Here is an 18,062-nt window from a genome sequence, read left to right on the forward strand (position 1 = left end):
AAACAACCACTTTTGTCTTCAATTAGTATTGTAGTGGCTTGAATGTGATCGGTTTTGTAGCCAGGCATTGGGTGGTGTTTAATGGATTTTCGTACTATTATTTCTGTTCCTGCATGTCCAGTACCATCAGGGTGAGTAGTGACGTAACACACATAGTTTTTGAATTTTATACTAGAGGACGCGGTGCAGTGAGCCTCGGAGATTAGCAGCACGTCTAAATTATGCTGAGTCATAAGTAGTTCCGCTTCATTCTTATTAGGGGCGAGGCCGTTAATGTTCCACGTAGCTATTCTTAATGAAGTCATTTTGAGATCTTATTAATGAGTTTATTTATGAGCATCATTAATGCGCTCATTTGTTGTAGGATGAGGTCGTATTTCTCTGTTTGTTTGAGAAGTAATTGTTCTATTGGTGAAGAGACCGGTGGCTGCAAATCAGGAGAGTCATCAGTCTGTTGTGTGCTGTTAGATCTTATGGCTTCCGCATATGTGTTGTGTATTTGGGTTCTGTGTCTTGGGTATGCAGTGTTAAATTGCTCCCCTTTAGTGGATGGTGGATTTTCAAGGATCTTTCTTTTAGTTGTTGGCGGCTTCATCCTTCGTGCAAGGATTTCTCTGTATACCTCGCATCCTTTATAGTTGGCTGGATGTGGTCCACTACAGAGTGCACAAAGCGCAGGTGTATTACGGTATTTTTTTATCGCAATTGGAGGTCTTATGGGATTGGTCGCATTTAACACAACAAGGAGGTCGCATACAGTAATTCTTAGAGTGCCCGTATTGCTGGCATCTGTGACATTGGATTATAGACCTTCTTTTCCTCGGGTCTTCGATAACAACAGACTGATGGTATATAAATTTAAGGTCTTTAGCAGCTTTATTGTTCGGGCCGGGCAAGAGATTTACGAAAAAGGTGGAAGTAGGCTTCTTTTCGGGGCCTATTAAGAGATGCTTCGAGTTGGGCCAGTAATGTGCTATATTCCTCAAACGTGAGTTTTTGTTCGCCAAACACACGTCGAAGATAATGTTTTAGGCTTTTAACAGCTGCTTCCCATAAGCCTCCAGCGCTGGGCCAAGCGGGGGCGTTAAAATGCCACTGAATTTCCATCTCATTAATCTCTGTATAGAACCCGTCGTTAAACGTTTTACGTAGTTCTGCTTGTTCTTGCTGCAGTGCCTTATTGGTACCAACAAAATTGGTGCCATTATCACTGTAAATATGATGAGGCTTACCCCGGCGTGCAGACATGCGTTTTAGGGCAGCCAAAAATGCTGTTGAGCTTAGGTCTGATACGAGCTCGAGGTGCACAGCTTTTGTCACCATGCACACGAACACTGCAATGTATCCCTTGCTTGTTTTGACACCTCGCCCTTTATTGAGTTTCACGTCAACGTATCCTGTGTAGTCTACGCCAGTGTGGTGAAAAGGACGCGAAGGATTGCTTCGAGGTGCAGGTAAATCCCCCATTGTGCTGACGTCGCGTCACACGTAACACCCAGGCAAGTATCCGTACGGCGCGTGCTATATCGCTGTTTCTATGTAGTATGTATTGAATGACATCATCGCTATGAGGTCGAACTATGACGTTGCTCTGTTTTATTTTTCGGTCCTCTTGATCCGTGACGTAGATGGACTTCTCTGCTCCCGATGACTCATCGAATCCAGGCAGAAGTTGAGGGCCGTTCCACCACAGGTGATGTTGATTCAATTGTGCTGTTGTGATACCACGGCTGGCGCAATCAGCTGGGTTGTCAGCTGATTTTATGCAATACCAATGGTCTGATACTATGACATCTTTGATTTGTTTGACTCTATTCGCCACAAATGGTGTCCAGCGGTTGATATCGCCTTGAATCCAGCCGAGAACTGCTGTTGAGTCACTCCAACCGTATACTTTGATCTCGCGTCCGAGGAGGGCTTGAACTATTTTTTGCCTAAGTGATGATAGTAGATGCGCTCCACACAGCTCTAGACGTGGCAAAGTTAGCTTCTTGTTCTCTGGCACCAGCCTTGTTTTTGCAACAACGAGTGTAACGTAAGTATCAATTTTACAATACACAACACATGCATATGCTTTTATTGAAGTATCGCAAAATCCGTGCAATTGGATAGTGTCTTGCTCCCCAATCTTGTACCATCTTTGGATTCTGAATTCACTTATGTTCTGTAGATCTGATTTAACCTTTTCCCACTCGGTGCTTATTTTAACTGGAAGCTGGTCGTCCCATTGAATATTAGAGAGCCATACTTGTTTGAATAAAAGTTTCAATGTTGTTGTAATTGGTGCTAGCCAACCGAGTGGATCAAATATCTTTGAGATATCTGATAGTAGTGAACGTTTTGTACGTTTTTCTGCCTTGGTTGTTTTACTTATTTTTAGTTCGAACGAGAATGTATCTTTTTTGGGATTCCATTTCAGGTCGAGTGTCTTTGTTGCTTTGGCTTGCTTGAAGTCGAATGATGCTTGATCTGACGCCGCTCTGTTGACGTTTTGAAGTAATTCCTCGTTGTTAGATGACCATTTTCGTAAGTTGAAACCTCCCGACTGTAGCAATCGGATTAAATCTTCCTGCAGTTGTTTGGCCGACGACAATGTGAAGCTTCCACTTACAAGGTCATCCATGTAGAATTCCTCTTGCAACGCTTTAGCTGCTCTGCTGTCCTGATACTTGTGGCCTTCATCAGCTGCCAACTGTTTCAAAGTCATCATGGCTAAGAATGGGGCTGCTTTCATGCCATAAGTGACTGTCGTGAGCTGATATTCACGTAACCGTTGGTCAGGAGAGCTCCTCCAAAATATCTTCTGATAGTTTTGATTTTCAGTGCTGCAACATATCTGTCGATACATTTTTTCAATGTCCGCTGTGTAAGCAAACTGATATTGCCTCCATAGCAAGATTAATGACATGAGATCTTGCTGTAAATTAGGGCCACGCCTCATGAGGTCATTCAACGTATGGCCCGTGGAGGTCTTCGCCGATGCTACTACTCTTAATGTTGTAGAATCGGCGCGCTGAACACAATGATGAGGCAAGTAGCAGGCCGGTGTTAGATTACTGTTACACTCAACCATATGATTCATTGCCTGATATTCATGAATGAACTGTCTGTATGATTCTGCTAATTGTGGTTGTTTGATAAATTTCCTCTCAAGTTGCCGGAATTGTACCAAAGCTCCTAGTTTTTCTTGAAAGTTTGGTATGAATGGCAGCTCAACAGTGTAACGACCTTCTTCGTTACGAGCTGTTGTGTTCTTATAGTGCTGCAAACAATCCAGATCATCCTGTGACATCCTCGAGTTTACTGCTATGTCTTCAACTGACCAAAACTGTCCAATGTCATCGATGTTATTTATCACAACGTTGCACTGGAATGTTCTTTGCACGGCCCCGCATAGAATCCAGCCCAAGCGCGTTTGTTGTGCAACTGGTTGTGATTTTTCGTGCCTGATGATACCTTCTTGAATAATGTTTGAGTATATATCGGCCCCAAGTAAAATGTCTACAGGGAGACTTTCATTAAAACCTGGATCAGCCAACGTGATATTCTCTAAAAACTTACATGATTTTGGCTTTGTAAATGATCTATTCGGCAAATTGTTTATTAAATTGCGCATAATGAAAACATCGGTGTCAAATGTATAATCACCATAAATGGCACTGCACTTGATTTTTATGACGCCTTTGCAATTATTTTCTTTAGCTCCGACGCCGAATATGACCCCTTTGCAGCGGCCACGCGGTATTCGTAGCTTTTGCGCTGCTTTTTCCGTTATCAGGGATGTTTGTGAACCCTGATCAAGGAGCGCTCGCAAAGTTATCAGGGACCCATCGTTTGCTTGCACGTTGATTAATGCTGTGGTAAGCAGAGTTTCTGATACGTCTTCTTGAGACACGTGATTGGCGTTAGTGCTACTAGTTTTCTTGCTATCAGCGACGACTGTGTTTTGCTGCACTGATCTGTTGTTTGATGTCTTTCCGCCCCATTTGTCGTAAGCGTCGTGAAGAAGTGTATTATGATCTGAATTGCAGACGCGGCATCTTTTTCTTGACAAACACCCGTTGCCATGCGTATGTACATTTAGACAATTTTTGCATAATTTATGCTTTGACACTGTTGCCAGCTTAGCTGTCGGTGACAATTGCAAAAATTGATGACAATAGAATTTGCCATGTTCATTTGAGTTGCATACTCGACACTTGAATAAATTTGTTTGATTGGTGATTTTGCAATTTTTTTCTTGCGAAATGTCTTGTCCTTGAGTAGGAAATGACTGTTTTATGTTATAATTTGGCTTATGATATTTTGCTCCTGTCGGTTGCTGATATAAACTGTTTGTTCGATTATAAAATTTTTGAAATGAGAGTTCCGGCCGTCTACGTGATGTCTCCATACTAGTAAATTTACCCTCCAAGAAATCTAGGAATTCTTGTAATTTTGGTAGTTCTCTTGGGTTTTTAATGAATGATATATAGTCCCTGTGCGTCTCGGTATCTAATTTTTCTGCTAAAAGATGTACAATCAAAGGGCTCCAAGACTCCACGTTTACACCTAGGTTTTTATAGCGTTGAGGCTTTTTTTTTTTTTTTTTTATTCCATTGATGGATGGACGAGCTCACAGCCCACCTGGTGTTAAGTGGTTACTGGAGCCCATAGACATCTACAACGTAAATGCGCCACCCACCTCGAGATATAAGTTCTAAGGTCTCAGTATAGTTACAACGGCTACCCCCACCCTTCGAACCGAAACGCATTACTGCTTCACGGCGGAAATAGGCGGAGTGGTGGTACCTACCCGTGCGGACTGCCCAAGAGGTCCTACCACCAGTGATTACGCAAATTATAATTTTTGCGGGTTTGATTTTTATTACACGATGTTATTCCTTCACCGTGGAAGTCAATCGTGAATATTTGTTGAGTACGTATTTCATTAGAAAAATTGGTACCCGCCTGCGGGATTCGAACACCGGTGCATCGCAACATACGAATGCACCGGACGTCTTATCCTTTGGGCCACGACGACTTCAGGCAGGCTTTCTAATGTTTAGGAGAGGACCTCTCGTTGCCACGCGTCGTGGCTACGATGCTCGGCAGCGACGCGTCCTGGAAGGCGATGCTCGACTTCTGCGAGTCCACCATCTCGCAGAAGGAGGCGGCGGAGCGAGAGAGGGAGAGCTCTTCCCTTTCCGCACCGATCCGTCGCCGTCGAGCCGGGGGCCGGAGGCGGGATTACGCCCGTACGTCCCGGCCCCTGTAGGTGGCGGCCTCCCCCCGGTGAAGGTCAAGGGGCGACCTGAGGGGGTGAGGCCGCGCGGCGCGCTACCAGCACTCTAGCGCGCTTCTGTGGAGTGAATAGAGCGACCGGTCGACGGTGTATCGCGTCCCGACCCGGCAGGCTGGTTCTGGTCCAGCGGGGTATTCCGGGACACCAGCGGCACCGTCTGGGCGGCCCGACGGGCTGCCGTACCGAGACGGCCGACGTTTCAGAGCCTTCGATTCGCCTCGAAGGCTCCGTCGGCTGGGCGTCCTTGGGGTGAGCCGCGCCGTCTGGTTGTAGTGTTGACCGCGGTAGCCCCCCTACCTCATCCGGGTTCTGACCTCGGAGGGGATCGGACGTCGGGTGTAAGAGTGCAGGGGAGTCGTTTAGTGGGTGGGTCCTAAAATCCTTGGGCCCGCGGTCTGCTCACAACACCATGCAGATCGTTGAGTCTCACATACCCCGCGCGCCCCTTTTGCGCGGGGACCTCGTAGGAGGTTCGGCCCTCTACCCGAAAAAAAAAAAAAAAAAGGCTTTCTAATGTTGTATCATGTATGCGCTTAATATGGTTAATCGATGGTTGTTGTCCTGTTGGTTTGCTCATTTGAATGTCGACTTGAGCGCTGAATATCAGTCTTTCATTATTAAATCTGTGGTTCAATATATTCCAGCATATTATATAATTATCAGAACTTATTGATAAATGCTGAATCAATTTCTCTGCTTCCCTTTAACCTTTGTTTTAAGGAACTGCATTTTCTGAGCATTCGAAAGAGACGGGTTACTGTGTATAGTTTCCGTAAAAAGATCTTTAAAAGATGTCCAGTTGTGGTAATTTCCGTTAAAAATTGGTATCTCTACTTGAGGAGTGGACTTCTCTCGGTGGGAGACCGAGCACATCTTTTTGTTGACTGCCTTAATAATATCATTAAAAGTTTTTTCAAACTGCAAGTACAGAGTATCCTCGTCTTTGTTGTTCGGCCCGAGCTCACTATCTAACTCCCAGTGCGAGGCATTGATCAATGTCCACCGAGATTGAATGTTACGTAGGAGATTATCAAACTCCCACTTTTCGGTGATAAGGTCCAAGTTGGTGTTAGCAACAGTATGCTCGAATGCCTTGTAGTTCCTACGCTGTTTTCGCAGCAGCTCATCGGTTTTACTGTTTGTGCCAGTTGATTGAACTGGCAACTGTTGGGATGTTCCGGGAACTGATACTGGTGTTGCTGGTTTTAAAATCGGTGTTGATTGCCTATCATCTTTTGACTGATAATTGGTTATTACAGCACGGATGTGTTCGTATTTGTCTTTAAATATGGTGTACTGGTTGCTAGTATAGTACAAATGACATTTGATGTATTCTATGCTTAATAGCTTTTTATAATTAAACTGAAATTCCTGCCAGTATTGGTTAAGCGTCTCCAGCCTTCGCCTGAGGTAGTCGGAAGTCTTACGGTCGGAACCATCTTTTTTGAATTTGTATAAAGCTGCTCTATTGCCTCGAGCAGTTGTTGTTGGGTGTATAGGATATCTTCCATGTTTGTATTTGAATTACAAATGAAACGATCTTACTTGAACTGGATCGCTGGTTGGGGCTGAATAATGCTGCTAGCTCACACTTATAGTAGCTGTTAAAAAAGTGTGGATTTAATGCTGCTGTTGAATTGCGCTGGTTTTCTAAGTACAGGCCACCTCACTTTTGAAACTCAGTCACAAAATGTTATATAATTGTTCCACTCGTGATGTCCTTGGTTTTTGATACAAAAAGTGGCTCGAAGGACCATAAAGGTATGTACGGTTTGTCCGCACAACCCTCTGCTGTGATAATGATAATTTTTTTTTTATTTTTTATTGCTTAGATGGGTGGACGAGCTCACAGCCCACCTGGTGTTAAGTGGTTACTGGAGCCCATAGACATCTACAACGTAAATGCGCCACCCACCTTGAGATATAAGTTCTAAGGTCTCAGTATAGTTACAACGGCTACCCCACCCTTCGAACCGAAACGCATTACTGCTTCACGGCGGAAATAGGCGGGGTGGTGGTACCTACCCGTGCGGACTCCCAAGAGGTCCTACCACCAGTGATTACGCAAATTATAATTCTGCGGGTTTGATTTTTATTACACGATGTTATTCCTTCACCGTGGAAGTCAATCGTGAACATTTGTTGAGTACGTATTTCATTAGAAAAATTGGTACCCGCCTGCGGGATTCGAACACCGGTGCATTGCTACACACGAATGCACCGGATGTCTTATCCTATAGGCCACGACGACTAACAAAACAATAACAATACTGATAACAACTCCAATACTGATTAATTGTTTATTAGTATGCTGATTATGATTATTTATATGATAAAAATGACATTATGCGAGTACGCGACGCCTTGCTGATGGCGGTACACGAACTGACTCGAAAATGAATGACTTTGATGTAAAATGCATCGGTATGCAATATGATGTGCGCGCTGGCCCTGTACGATACATGATTCGTACAAAATCGTTTCATTCACATTTTTTTTTATTCACATACGCATCTTGCTTTCGTCTGTTCTGTTCTAAATGATTCGATGCTGTCTGGCGTTGCAATTCTCTCAAAGCCTCCCGGTTAGAATTATTATTTTCTAAGGCTACATCGCGTACGAGACATCTTATTGCAGGAGTAGCACCATCAATGCCAATAAGAAGTTGCATCGGAGATGTGTTGGTTGTCTTATGCTTTGTACAATTCAACACCAATTGTATTCGCCAAAGTGCATCAGACCACTTATTCTGTCTAATGACGATCTCAACCCTTATCATGTTTAATACTGTGCGACAATATCGTTCCGCTTGTCCATTTTCGTTGTGCATTTCTGGGGTTATGAAATGAATTTCACTCCCTATATCATTGGTCCAGTTGCGAAACTGTACACTTTCGAACATGCGAGCACGATCGCAAACAATAAGCTTGGGTACGCCAAAACAAGTAATAACACTCCTCATTACACGAATAAATTCTTCAGAATCCTGTCGTCTTATAGCAACCAAAAGACAGTATTTTGAATACGCGTCAATGACTATGAACACAAATTTAAAGCCATTGGACTCGGGGAGGACACCAAGCGCGTCTACGTGGAGCGTATTAAAAGGCACATTTTGCACATTGGGCACATTGGGCACCCAGGAAGATATTGGTTGGCGAGGAGCTTTAGGTACCCGCTTCGCAGACAAACATGTAAGGCAGTGATTAATATATTTCTTTACAAATGCGCGCAATCCAGGAAACCAAAAATGTCTTAATATTAAATCAAGAGTTTTATCATATCCTATGTGATCATGCTGATCGTGAAAGATCCTCAACAGGCTGAGCCTATGGCCCTTGGGTTTAAAACATAACAGTCTGGACTCTTGTCCAATAAAGTTGTATTTGTAATAGAGTAAATCATTTCTAACTACGTACTGTTTCTGATCTAATTCGTTATTATTGAGTCTGTCTATCAAAGTACGAGTTTCCTCGTCAGCAGATTGAGCTATTTGCGCCCATTTTTTCGGCCTGTCTATCACACGGACATCTATAGGGTTGCGACTTAAATAATCAGCATGAGACATTAAGCAACCTTTCCGATACTCTATTTCAAATTGAAAATCCTGCATATACATCCACCATCTTGCAATGCGTGGTAACAAGTCTTTCTTGCGTTCCGTAAGCTTAAGAGCGTTACAATCCGTGACAATTTTAAATCGTATACCTAAGAGATATTGCCGGAAATATTGTAACGCTTTGACGATGGCCAAAGTTTCCAATTCGTACGCGTGATAACGTGGTTCAGCACCCTGAGTAGTTTTACTGAAGTACGCAATCACGACGTTTCTTATCAGCGTGCTCCTGTATTAATACAGCGCCGTAGCCTATGGAGCTAGCATCTGTGTGGAGCTCGGTAGGCAAAGTTGGGTCAAATATTGCCAAAACTGGCTCGTTAGTCATACAATGGATTAAATATTCACGAGCCAACTCTTGTTCCTCGCCCCATACAAATGGAACGCCATTACGTGTGAGTTTAGCGATAGGCGCGGTTTTAGACGCATAGCCAGCGATATATCGGCGAAAATATCCCGCCAAACCTAACAGTTGTCGCACTTGTTTTACATTTGTGGGTACAGGGGAGTTAATCAAGGCTTGTACCTTCCTCTCGCTTGGCCAAACCTGACCTTGACTGATTTTACGACCCAGACATTCTACCTCTGTAGCCACAAACGTGCTCTTTTTCAAGTTTATTGAAAAACCGGCTGTTGTTAAAGTTAACATGACTTCCCGCAAATCATCCAAAGCCGAATTAATCGTATCCGATAGTACACACACGTCATCAACATACACTAAAACCTTACCAGAATCAACTAACGATCGTAACGTTTTCGATATGATTCTTTGGTATACAATAGGCGCATTTGTTAAACCATAAGGCATTTTTAAATATTCATAATGGCCCTCGGGCCGGATCGGTCGGATCGTTATCCAGACCTATCTGATGAAATCCAGTTACCATATCTAAACAACTATTGTAACGCTGGAAAAATTAAATTTGTTTTTTTTTTAACGCCATCTAGCGTATACGTGGCGCAGTGTGAGGAAATAATATAATTATGAAACACTAGTTAGTTCTCTCACTCGACGCTGCATGACGTGACTGTGCGATCTTGTCTATAGTTCGAAGGCGAGATTAGCACAGCACTATCATGCAGAATCTTCGAGAACCGTCAGACTATTACTATAAAAGGACAAGTCACTTTGTCCGAGTCCTTTTTCTATCAACATCTCTCGAGCTGCAGTGAAAGTATTCTTAAGCATTTGCCTAAGTCAATTTAATAGTTCCTTGGTGTCGTGTATTAAACCAGGGTCCTAGTAACTGGTACATTATATGTACATCTTTTTTATCGAGTGCGGGTAGTTGCAACAGTTACATTACATTACATTGGCCCCGATTAATTTTGCGTTTAAAATATAAATTTTCATTACATCGATATAAATTTATAATATTTCCATTTTAAGTGTATGTTTCTCAAATGGAGATAACAGTTTCGCCAATAAATCTGCATTTCGTAGAATATTCTCAAAAATTCGTATCCTCAAACTACGGCTAAGTGCAGTGCCTGTGCAAGTGAGTTGAAAGCGAAGGAAACCTCAGTTGCGTGTTCTAGATCAACATGCAAGCTCCAATATCATTTGGCTTGTATTGGCCTTAAAAAAGGTGAGCCAACCTGGGTTTGCCCTGAGTGCAAATTTAAACAAAAACGTCGCGGTGACAACACTAATACGCCTGTAAAAGACGGGCAATCGAAAAAAAGTTTGCCGAGCTTGAAAACTCTGTGAAAACATTAGGCAACTTATACGACATCGTCAAAAGTTCCGCCGCCAAAAACTCAGTCACCATCAAAAAAATGCAGTCAGAAAACACCAATCTTACCATACAACTGAAAACACTACAGTCTAAACTAAATGCTATGGAAGAAGCATCCCTAAAGCAAGAACAATGGTCCAGGCTTCAGAATGTCGAAGTAGTGGGGGTTCCTGAGAGTGCTGGTGAAGCACTGCCAACTATTATAAATGGTGTCGCGAAGCAGCTCAACATAAAAATTTGCCAACAGGAGCTGGACTTCGTCCATCGTATTCAAGCGAAGAGATCAGTAAAATGAGCACCTCGTAATTTAATAATCAGATTCCATAGTCGTTCAAAGAAGGATGAGGTTTTGTCAGCCGCTCGGAAATGTCATGGTTTAACCTCGAAAGATATTGGAATGCAGGGTGAGTTAAGTAAGATTTACGTAAATGAGCATTTGTCTGTACATAACAAGCAATTATTAAAAAATTGCAAGGCAAAAGCTAAAGATTTCGGTTATAAATTTATTTGGACAAAAAACTGCCGTATCTATACAAGAAAAGCAGAAAACGCACCGTACATTCTAATATCCTGCGAGGAAGATTTGAAAAAAATATTGTAATAGTTGATTCTGTTCTAATAACAAAATATATTATTGCACTCATTGTCAATTCTTGCAAAATTAATTTTAATTCTAATGATTTTTATGTTATTATGTCGCTTGATAACAACAGTATCTACTTACCACAACATTACATTTCATACACACAATCATCTATACTTTACTTAAACACCCCTGCGCTCGTTTTGAGTTATCGTGGTTATCGCGGTAAACTAACATTTTTGGTCCTCGACAATTTGATTGCTTGTTATCTTATTTTTGATAATACTATTTTTAAATATAAAGTCCCGGAAATTACCAAAAATAAATATATCATATCATTACTGTATACAAGTACTGAATTTAAACGTAGAAAAAGGCGCGTGCAATATTGTTGATAAATTAAGTTTTTTGTATCAAAATGTTCGAGGCCTAAGATCAAAAACAATAGATTTCTACAATAACATTCTAAACTCGGATCACGATATCATTTTGATCACAGAGACTTGGCTTAATGACAGTGTTTTGAACTCTGAGTTATCGGATGGTAGGTATGAGCTATTTCCCGAGGGACCTGGGCGGGCCCCCCGGCGCGCACTCTGCGTGGCCGGGGGCTCCGTCTGTGGGGGAGTTTTGCTGGACTTCCACCGGGCGCGTCCGTAGGTGGCGGATAACGGGATCCTCTGGGAACAGTCCCACTCCCAGGGGTATCGTCCAGTCTTTTTCGTTGCAAGGATTTCTAGGTGTTAGGTAGGTAGGCTAGGTGTAGGAGTAGGGTAGCCTAGTTAGGCTTTGCAACGAAAGAGATCGGATGACGCGGACCAAAACCAGCAGGGGGAGTTGCGGGCTCTCCACGCCCTTCACTCGCTGAAGGGTGCTCCTCCTGGAGACGCTCGGGCTCCCTCTCTTTTCCCCTTTCTTCCCCCTTTTTCTTTTTTCTTCGGGTCACGTGCGACCCGTTTCGGACGTAACCCACGGGTGGTGGTGGGCCACTTTTGGCCTGCCCTTTAATGGAGAAGTGAGCCGGCGTTGCTTACGCATCTTCCGGCCGCTGGTCGCCATGTCCCCGGCTTCGGCTACAGGGGCACGCCCTCCAGAGGGGGGTACCGGTATACCGGCGTGGCTTCGTGGTTGTTGCTCTAACGAGCGTCGGGCGGTGGTCTGTCGTGTTGCTCGTTGCACTCGGCGGGCCGCCGGCCAACCCGTAATCCTCACCGCGTGGGGGACGGGGGCCGCTGCCGCGAGGCACGGGGCCGCGAGGACGTAAACCTCTTTAAAAAATGCCCCAATCCTAAGCTCTGGTGCCCGGCGATGGGATGAATGGCTGGAGGGAGTCCAGTCCCGAGGGTACCAACCAGACCCCAGGGGACCGACCCCTGGTTAAACAAAAAGGAATAATGAAAAAAATGGCATCTGTTCCAAAACTACTACCCCAGGAGGGTACCTCCCGCTCCGCGGGGGGAGAATCCCTCCATGCGGTCGAGCGATCGGCCGCACGCTGCCCCACCGTTTCTGGGGGGGGCAAACACTGCCACGACGAAGGGGGCGACAACACGGGTCGCGTAAGGGACAAAGTCCCCACCGTGCTGCTGGAGAGGTGCGACAGCCTCATCTCGCTGCACTCGGCGCGAAGCTCCGCGAGGGGCGACGCGTCCAGTGGGAGGGAGACACCGGCGCTGTTTGCCGATTGTGATCGGCAGCGGACTCGGCGGAAGCGGAAGTCGGCTCGTCGGCCGGCGTCCTCCGCTCCGTCCGATTCATCGGAAGGAGAGCCTGCCAGCGCCAAGTATATGGCGTTGGCGGAAGGGCCGGCGGCTGCTGCGGCGCCGCCCGCCACTGATTTTGACAAGCCGTCGACTTGCGGACTGGACGCTGCCTCCTCGGCGCAGTCCAGGGCAGCCTGCCGTGAGGCGATAAAAAAGAATAGGAAGCTGGAGGAAATCGAGCGCCTACAGCGATCCCTGACGGAGGTGGGACCTTCTGACCCCCTCCGAGCTTGTGGAATAGTCGGGAGAATAGTCGCGACCATTGCGGCTAAATCCAATGCAGGCCTCAAGGGCTCGGAATTGTCGGCCATGAAATCAGCGGCCGCCACGCTCGAAGAAAGGCTGCAGGACGTTGTGGATCGCACCACAACCGTGGAGACGGCGGGATTGCGACAAGAAGTGGCCCTGCAGCACGCCCGCCTCAAACAACTGGCGGATGAGAATGGCCAACTTCGGGCGGAGAACGGACAGCTCCGCGTCGACATGGCCGAGCTGCGAACAATGGTTGCCGATCTCATCGAGCGGCAACGCAGCTCGGCCCCTGTCCCTCCTCCGCCCGAAGCAGAAGGCCTCACTGAGGTCGAGGAGCTGAGGCGGCAGCTCCTTATACAGGAGGCAAGGAGTTCGAACGTTGAGCGCGCAAGACCGCCCCTCGCTCATGAGGTGAAAAACGGAGCTCCTACACCGGCACCCCGCAGGACTGTGGCCGCTAAAATGTATAGCGGCCCTAAAAAGGGCGCGACACCCGCGGCACGTCCGGCTGCTTCGGCTTCTGTTCCGGCCAAACCAGGACCATCGGGGACCCAAAAAGATACGGGGGCACCAAAACCCGCTCCCTCAGGAGCACAAAGCACCGGCCAGCGTATGACGCAGAAGACTGCTCCTGCCCCGTCCCAGCCTGCGAAGGCGGGGCCCGGCAAGAGCCGGACCAAGAAGAAGGGGGGCGTCAACGCCGCCAAACCGGCACCGACCCCCCAGCCCCGCCCACTGCCCCCGGCCCCGATAAACATGAACGAGGCCTGGACGACGGTGGTGCGGCGCGGGCCCAAAAAGGTGGCGGCGCCTCCTGCGCCGCGCCCCAAGCCCGCCCCTGCGGCTGCCGCTCCCCGCCAAGGGGGTCGAGCGGAGCCGAGGGGCCGAACTGGACGAAGGAGGCCGCGCGCCCCGCGGTCGGCTGCAGTGGTTGTGGAGCTGCTGCCGGCCGGCAAAGAAAAGGGCATCACCTACCACGAGGTGATGACCCAGGCGCGCGGTGGCGTAAATGTGGACGCCCTCGGCGTGGAGGGTGGCCTGAGGGTCCGGCAGACGGCCAACGGGGCCCGCCTGGTAAAATGCCCCGGCGCGAATTCCAGCGCCGTGGCAGAAAAACTGGCGGTCCGTCTGCGGGAAATCTTGCCGGACCCCGAGGTGGTGCGCATCGCGCGGCCCGTCAAAATGGCGGAAGTGAAAATTACGGGCCTCGACGAATGCGCCACCAAAGAGGAAGTCGCCGCGGCCATTGCGTCACAGGGCAACTGCGCCCTCGCCGACGTAAAAGTTGGGGAGCTTCGGCCTACATATATCGGAACCCGGACGGCGTGGGCGCGTTGCCCGGTAGCAACGGCGACAGTCCTGGCTACCCCTCCACAGGGTCGGCCTTCGGACAGCCCGGGACAACTGCGCGTGGGCTGGGTGGTGGCCCACGTGCAACTGCAGGAGAGCAGGCCGTGGCGCTGTCTTCGGTGCTTCGGCACCGGCCACGGCCTCGCCAAGTGCCCCTCGACAGTGGACCGCAGCAACCTGTGCTTCCGCTGCGGCCAACCGGGGCACAAGGCAGCCTCCTGCACCGCAGCCGCGCCGCACTGTGTTTTGTGCGACGCGGCTAAAAGGAAGGCCGACCACCGGGCCGGTGGCCCGGCATGCAAGTCCGCCCCCTCCTCTACAAAAACGAGGAGGGGCGGAAAGAAAAAGAAGCCGGCTGCAAAAAGGGCAGCCGGTGAGTCAGCTCCCGCCGCGGCACGAGAACAGCCGCAGGGCAGGACAGACGAGGGAGCGATGGACGTAGCCCCGTAATGGGTTGCGTCCACCGCTTCCTCCAGTGCAATTTGAACCACTCCGCCAGGGCACAGGATCTCCTCGTCCACACCATGGCGGAGTGGTCAATTGATGTTGCTGTCGCCGCGGAGCCGTACTTCGTCCCCACCGACCAGGACTGCTGGATGGGGGACGTCGACGGCTCCGTGGCCATCGTACTAAGACAGTCCGCGGCGTTACCCCCCTTGGATATGGTGGCCAGGGGACCCGGGTACGTCGCGGCTAGGATCGACGGGACCGTCGTGATCGGGGCGTACTTTTCTCCGAACAGGAGCCTCGCCGAATTCGAACGGTTTCTGGGCGGGCTCGAGGCGCTTTTACACCGCCTCGGGTCCCGCCCTGTCATCGTCGCGGGGGACCTCAACGCCAAGTGTACGGCTTGGGGTTCCCCCCGCACGGATTCGCGAGGCGGGGCCCTTTCGGAGTGGGCGATCGCGACCGGCCTCTGTCTTCTAAACAGAGGCACGGTCGCGACTTGCGTGCGGTGGAACGGGGAATCTCACGTGGACGTGACGTTCGCGTCCCCGTCCGCCGTGCGCCGCACCCGCGGCTGGCGCGTACTCGAGGGGGCGGAGACGCTCTCGGACCACAGATACGTCCGATTCGAGCTCTCCGCCTCCTCCTTGTCGTCGTCGTCAGCCGTGGGCGCCCGCGGCGAGGAGGAGCTCCCGCAAGGTGCGCCCCGTTCGTTCCCCAGGTGGGCCTTGAAGCGGATGAACAAGGAGTTGCTGATGGAGGCGGCCGCTGTTGCTGCGTGGGCGCCAAAACCCGCGCGGCTCGCGGACGTGGATGCGGAGGTCGACTGGTTCCGGGGCACCATGGCAAACATTTGTGATGCCGCCATGCCCCGGGTCGGCCCCCGAGCACCACGTGGGGGTGCGTTCTGGTGGTCGCCCGAGATCGCAAGACTCCGCGAGGAGTGCGTGAGGGCGCGCCGCCGGAGCGCACGCCACCGCCGCCGCCGTCGTCGCGACGCTGCGTTCGCGGAGACGGCGGCCCAGCTGCACGCTGACTGTCGTCAAAAGCAGACGGCGCTGCAGCTGGCCATCGGCGAGGCCAAGAAGCAGAGCATGAAGACTCTCCTGGAGTCGCTCGACGAAGATCCCTGGGGGCGCCCATACAAGATGGTTCGCAGGAAACTGCAGCCGTGGGCGCTCCCGGTGACCGAGCGGCTTCAGCCTCGGCAGCTGCGGGAAATTGTTGCGGCACTCTTCCCGCCGGCAGCAGGGGGGGACTTTGAGCCCCCCCAGATGGACGCCACGTGGGGCACGCCTCCGCGTCGTCCCAGCGTTCCCGCTGCCGAGGAGCCCCCTCCCCCTATTACGGGGGCGGAGATCCATGCGGCCGTGTCCAGAATGAGAGCGAAGGACGCGGCCCCCGGCCCTGACGGCGTTCACGGCCGGGTCTGGAGCTTGGCCTTCGAGGCCCTAGGGGACCGGCTCGGGGGGCTTTTCGAAGCGTGCCTCGAGTCGGGACGGTTCCCGTCGAAATGGAAGACGGGCAGACTGGTCCTTCTGCGGAAGGACGGGCGCCCCGCGGACTCACCCGCGGGCTATCGCCCCATCGTGTTGCTGGACGAAGCGGGCAAGATGCTCGAGAGGATCGTCGCGGCCCGCATCGTCCGGCACCTGACCGAGACGGGTCCCGATCTTTCGGCGGAACAATACGGCTTCAGAGAGGGCCGCTCGACGATAGACGCAATTCTGCGCGTGCGTGCCCTCTCCGACGAAGCCGTATCCCGGGGCGGGGTGGCGATGGCGTTATCCTTAGATGTAAGGAACGCCTTCAACACCCTGCCCTGGTCGGTGATCGCGGGGGCGCTGGAGTATCACGGCGTCCCCGCATACCTCCGCCGACTGATCGGCTCCTACCTCGAGGGCAGGTCGATCCAGTGCATCGGACACGATGGGGCGATGTACCTCTTCCCCGTCGAGCGCGGTGTTCCGCAGGGGTCTGTCCTGGGCCCCCTGCTGTGGAACATCGGCTACGACTGGGTCCTGCGGGGCGTCATACGGGGTCCCCTCCCCGGGCTGAGTGTCATTTGTTACGCTGATGACACTCTGGTCGTGGCTCCGGGGAGGGACTACCGGGAGTCTGCCCGTCTGGCGTGCGCAGGCGTGGCACACGTCGTCACAAGGATCCGACGGCTGGGACTCGAGGTGGCGCTCGACAAAACCCAGGCCCTGTTGTTTCACGGGCCGGGACGAGCGCCGCCTCTGGGTGCCCACCTCGTGATCGGAGGCGTCCGCGTCGGGGTCGGGGTGACCGGTCTTCGGTACCTCGACCTCGAACTGGATGGTCGGTGGAACTTCCGCGCTCACTTTGCGAAGTTGGGCCCTCGACTGATGGCGACGGCCGGCTCTTTGAGCCGGCTGCTTCCAAACGTCGGGGGTCCCGATCAGGTGGCGCGCCGCCTCTACATGGGGGTGGTGCGGTCGATGGCACTATACGGGGCTCCCGTATGGTGCCACGCCCTGACCCGCAAGAACGTCGCGACGCTGCGACGTCCGCAGCGCGCGATCGCGGTCAGGGCGATCCGAGGATACCGCACCGTCTCCTTCGAGGCGGCGTGTTTGCTCGCCGGAGCGCCACCCTGGGACCTGGAGGCGGAGGCGCTCGCTGCCGATTACCGGTGGCGTAGCGACCTTCGTTCTAGGGGGGAAGGGCGCCCCGGCGAAGGAGTAGTTCGAGCGCGGAGGCTCCAATCTCGGCGGTCCGTGCTGGAGGTCGTGCCGGAGTCGGAGACCGGAGTGGATCCCGGCGATCGCACGCAGAGTGGACTGGGGGCCCTTCCATGCCCTGCGTCAGTCTCTCACGCAACCCGTGGTCGAGCGCGTACTATGTTCCGCGCTTCATTCAGGTGTTACCTCGATCTCACCTCCAACATCCTACCTCTCCTAATCCTACTCTCCGAAAATTTAAAATCATGAAGTCGACAAAGAAAAAGAAAAGGGTTTCACAGGCGGTTCCCCATTCCATATTTAATGTGGATTTCAGCAATGTC

The sequence above is a fragment of the Bombyx mori genome, chromosome W (genome assembly GCF_030269925.1).
Source record: "Bombyx mori chromosome W, ASM3026992v2".
Classification (NCBI taxonomy): domain Eukaryota; kingdom Metazoa; phylum Arthropoda; class Insecta; order Lepidoptera; family Bombycidae; genus Bombyx; species Bombyx mori.